The sequence below is a fragment of the Microtus ochrogaster genome, unplaced genomic scaffold, assembly GCF_000317375.1.
Source record: "Microtus ochrogaster isolate Prairie Vole_2 unplaced genomic scaffold, MicOch1.0 UNK110, whole genome shotgun sequence".
Taxonomy (NCBI): Eukaryota; Metazoa; Chordata; class Mammalia; order Rodentia; family Cricetidae; genus Microtus; species Microtus ochrogaster.
The window spans coordinates 946888-952066 of NW_004949208.1; the positions used below are offsets into that span (position 1 = coordinate 946888).

General features: G+C 45.7%; 1 protein-coding gene across 5 annotated transcripts in view; it reads right to left on the reverse strand.

The window, feature by feature from the left end:
- The window catches only part of Akr1a1 (aldo-keto reductase family 1 member A1), a 14922-nt gene extending 10705 nt beyond the window's left edge, over nucleotides 1-4217 (reverse strand). For all 5 annotated transcript variants that reach the window (XM_013355296.2, XM_013355293.2, XM_013355297.2 and 2 more), the window contains exon 1: nucleotides 3866-4217. The gene's annotated coding sequence lies outside the window, so the exon portion shown is untranslated. The remainder of the gene's footprint in view (nucleotides 1-3865) is intronic.
- Nucleotides 4218-5179: the final 962 nt, after the last annotated feature.

The following is a 5179-nucleotide window of genomic DNA, read 5'->3' on the forward strand; positions in this document are numbered from 1 at the left end:
CTGAGCCATCTCTCCAGCCCCTGAAAGAATTTTATAACCTAGTAAAACCTGAATATAAAAGCCACTCTTTCTGCTAAACCGACAACAAAACCAGTCAATCCAGGCAGCAAGCCAAACTGTCGAGTGCAATGATCTTCGTAACCACAGACTTCCTAGGGATCAAGCAAGGGGCTCTATGGCTAAGTTCCTGCAGGGGCTTCATATTAAACAATAACCTGTTTACTTTCCCCAGGTTTCTCCCACCACGTGAGAAGGCTCTGAAATTACAAGGGTGGAGACTGAACAAAGCCTAGTTTATAGGGAACATGGAAGAAACTTTATCTTGCTTTTTTATTCTTTTTGCAGGCGAAACTAAACAGCAAAGGAGTGGAATAAAGAGCAGAAGAACAAAGGTCTGTAAAGAATAAGAACTTCCGAGAAGGGGACGGAAGGGCCACGGTAGAAGAGAGATTTCCATCAGTACAGAAATAATCCTCCACGGGCCTGTGGTTTTCCAGCAGTCTGCTTTAGGCACAACAGCTTTCTAGAATAGCCTAGCAGAGTTGTTGACAAGACAGAAAGTGTTTCCTGACTCTGAGGACATTTCCCCTGAGTCCCCGAATGCCAGAGTCCCTTAACTTTGTCCCCATCCTCTTTCTTTCCTTTGGTCAAATTTGCGATTTCTGTGACCATCTAAAAGCCCGACTTTCCCTACACCAGTTGAGTGTGTTTACTTCTTCTGGGCCTTTCTGCCTGCACAATCCACAGGTGCCTGGGGATGCAGAACAGTCCAGGATCTAGAGTTGCGCAAGCCTGGTTTGAATCTCAGCTGCACTATGTCGAGATACTTACTACATCTAAAGCAGCACGCACAATGCTTGCTCATTCTCTCCTTCTGTGTACTCTAACTCACCAAAGACCCAAGCCCGGGATAGCAAGGAATAAAACAAACCAAAGAACATGTTCACAGTATTATTTATGGAACTCTTTAAAAAAAATTATCTGCCAGGCAATAGTAGCACATGCCTTTACTCCTAGCACTCAGGAGGCAGAGACAGGTTGACCTCTGAGAGTTGGAGGTCAGCCTGGTCTAAAAGAGCAAGTTCCAGGACAGATTCTAGAGCCACAGAGAAACCCTGTCTCGAAAAACCAAATAAATAAATAAAATATTTACTTTAAAGTCATTTAAGGGGGCTTTATCTTCTCCTGCCTGTCTAAGAACCCTGCTTGGAAATCATCCTAAGTAAGTAATACTGATCCAGATTTTTTCTATCTGCGGCATTCTATTAGGTCACTGCCTGGCAGTGCCTTTACTCACAGCACTTGGGAGGAAGAGGCAGATCTCTGAGTTCAAGGCCAACCTGGTCTAGAGAGTGAGTCCAAGGGCAGACAGAGAGACACAAAGAAACCCTGTCTTGAAAAACAAACAAAAAAATCCTGTTAAAAGCTGGTGAGGCAGAGGAGGGGCATGGACTGACACAAAACAAAAATAAATTTAAAAAAATAATAATAAAAGCACAAGCCCAAAACCTCTAACTCTGTAAAAATATCTACTTGCTGAGTTGGGTGTCCTGTGTGTGGACGCACATCTGAGCCTAAGAAAGGCAAGATGACTCCACAAGTCCATGGAACATACTAAGGCCGTCTCAAAAACACCAAAAGTAAATAAATATAAAATAAACATAGACATTTCCTGAACGAACTCTTTCCTAGTGTATTTACACCAGCCTCCACTGTCCCTGCCCTGGCTGTGACCACTACCTTCCCTTGCCTAAACCGGGCACTACTTTTAATTTGGACTTGTTCAAAATCCATAAACCCATTCCAATCACGTGAGGCCTTAGCTCATACTGTTCAGCAATTCTCCCCAGACTAAAGTCCAGAGTCCTTGAAAACTGGCTCCACATTCCTCATTCCCCCAACTCCTCATTTCAGACCCTGTGAAACAAGCACAACAGGACTCCTGGCCTCTGCACACTCTTTCCCCAAACTTTACACCTGCCTAGCTGTTACACACCATTGACCTAGCACACCTGAAACTTCTCATCACCTTTGCACGATTGTTTTGTGAGAGAAAAGAGAAAGAGACAATGTGTGTGTACTTATGGACTGTACATCCACTGCATCCTTTTGTCCACATCGAGATATCTCCCGACCTGGGCCATTTATCTGAATCCCTTACCAAGCACACACAGCTAATGGAGGAGAGATCTTCAACACTGGGGCTTTTCTTTTTGATTTAATTTGGTTTTTCCAGATGCAACCTCAAGCGGCCCAGGATAGTCTTAAATTCTCTGTAGAGAAGAATGACCCTGAGTTCTGATTTTCATTCCAAGTGCTGTTTTCATAGGCCTGAGAAACCACACCTTGCAAGCCAGACAGCTCAGCTTACTGGAGAGGTATCTAAGGAAATCACTAAGTCCATCATCTTCATTTCTTCTTGGAAAAACCAAGAAGTCGTGTGTGTGTGTAAGAGAATGAATTCAAGGTCTTACACTGATCAATTCTACAATTCTACCTCTAAACTATACCCATGGGTTTGGTTTTGTTTTGCTGTTGTTTTTTTTAAATTTTGAAACAGGGTTTCTCTGTATAGCCCTGCTATCCTGGAACTCGATTTGCAGACCAGGCTTGTCTCAAACTCAGAGATCGGCCTGCCTCTACCTCCCGAGTATTGGGATTAAAGCTGTGTACAACCACAGCCCAGCCACCTGCTAGTATTATACTAATTTGGCAAGTATTTGAAAAAAAAAAAAAACAAATTCTGGGCTGGAGGTGTAGTTTGGCTGGTTAAAGTGCTCGTCCTGGGGTCTGATCCCAGCACTTCATTAAGGTAACAAACTCCAACAATTCCAGCAATCACAAGGCAGAGGAGGCATTAAGATCAGGGAGCCAAGGTCAACTTCGGCTACGTACCACAAGTTCAAGGCAAAACTAAGATAAAGAAACCCTGTCTTGGGGGTTGGAGAGGTGGCTAGGCTGCGTAACTCTTGTTTCTCTCACAGATCACCTGGGTTTGATTCCCAGAACCCAAATATCAGCTATCAACTTCAGTTCCAGGGGATCCATTGCCTCCTTCTGACCTCCATGCGCACGAGGGACCCACACGGAGCATACATATATGCAGACAAAATCATTAATAGGCATAAAATAAATCAATCTTTAGAAAACATTCTTGAGACTCTGAAAAAAAATACATATAAATAATAAACAATTCCACCGAGCCAGAAAGGATCATGCTGAATTAAACCTGTATTACAAATGGAAAAAGTGGAATCTTGGAAAAGGAACAGGCCTGATCAGAACCTGGGGAGATCCTGCAGTGCTGACTATGCACAGTCTAAATGGTAGAGTCCATTAGTAGTAGGCTCGGTGATGTGAAGGTTCGGGTATTTTCACTTAAAAAAAAAAAAAAAAAAAAGCTCGGCAGCAACAGGATATATAACGTCCAAGTTTTCTCAAACCTAAGGCGATGGCTTAATCAAGCTAATTTCTCGCCCCCACTTCCGCCACTTGCTAGAAACACGCCTGCACCTCCATTAGGAAAGGCCGAGGCTCCAGAAATGTCGCGCAGATGAGAAAACCGAGAGGGGGCAACTAAAATGTACAAATTCAAAGGTTTACCCCAGTTCTCGATATAGTACCGATGTTTCTGCTCATTCCACCTCTAGGGAAACAGAGGTTGAGAGAAACAGACGTTATCTGAGAATACACAGAATAGGAGGAAGAGCTCAAATCCGAAACGAAACCTCATTGTCTCAACGCCGACGCTCTCCGCTCAATCCCGGGGCGGACGCCGCGGCACTGAAAGGCCCAGCTTCTTCCTTGGGGGAAGGGCGCTTGGGGGAGGAAGGGGCGGAAGGGGCCAGCAGTAGGTAGAACTCACCTTGGCAGTGAGCGCAGGCTGCGGAGAAGACAATGTGGCTAGAATTGAGCTCAGCACTCAAGTAGTAGGCCGGCAGGCTTCGGCTTAAGTCTGGAAGTGAAGAGGAAGCCCCACCCCAAGGAGGAGCAAGGCCCCGGTTTCCAGAATCACGCGCAGGACGGAGACCCCCGCTGTCCTGCGAAGAAGAGGCGGTAGAAGCCAAACCAGGGACTTTACACATCCCTCCCCAGGAAGAGCTCACTCGAAAGCGAGCTGCTTGACGGGCCGGGGTCCTCAAACTGTGACTGCGCACTGGCGACGTGGACGGTCCTGGGCGCTGGCCACGCCTCCAACCGTCCCACAACGCACTGCGTAGGCGCCTCTCTAGGCCTGGATTCCTGTACTTACTGGAAATAAGCGCCTCTGTGGTACCTGGTGGATTCTGCGGTCTTCCCATCCTTCCAAGGGATGGCCGGCTTCTCAGAGCTGCCCTAACACTAAATTTGACCAGAACACTGACAATCTGGCCTCTCCAGACGCCATTCTAGAAAGTTATTGATCTCCCAGTCAATATCTTGCACTGGCACTCTGCTGAATCCCAGCACTGCATAAAACTGGTTGTTGATCCCAGCACTTGGGAGGTGGAGGCAAGGAGGATCAGAAGTTTAAGTTGCTGAGAATGTAGTTCAGTTGGTAGAGTCCCTGGGTTCAAACGTCAGCTCTGCATGGTGGCACGTATTTCCATCTGGTCTCTCGGGATGCGAGGGCAGGAAGATTAAGACTTCAAGGCCATCCTCTCCTACCTACCTAATTAATTTGAGGCCAACCTGGGATAACGTAAGACGCTTGTTTAAAACAGCCAAAAAAAAAAAAAACAAAAACCAATTAGGAATGCAAAGAAGCCACCCTCTCCTACACTGGGGGGATGGAGGTGAGCAGAATCCGAAGGTTCAAAGTTTCTTGCCTCCTACACAGTGAGTTTGAGGCCAGCCTGAGACTCATGATTCCCTATCTAAATGGAAATACTTGGAACTGGAGAGATGGCCAAGGGTGCGGGGAGGGTGTAGAACTCTTGCTGCTTTTTCAGAAAACCCAAGTTCAGTTCCCAGCACTCATGTCAGAAGATTCATAACAGTCTGTGACTCCAGCTCTAAGGGGGTTAACACTCTTCTGGCCTCCATGAACACCTGCATATAGGTGACACACATATAGATAAATAAAAATAATTCATAAATAGAATTTTTTTTAAATATTTATTATGTATACAATATTCTGTCTGTGTGTATGCCTGCAGGCCAGAAGAGGGCACCAGACCTCATTACAGATGGTTGTGAG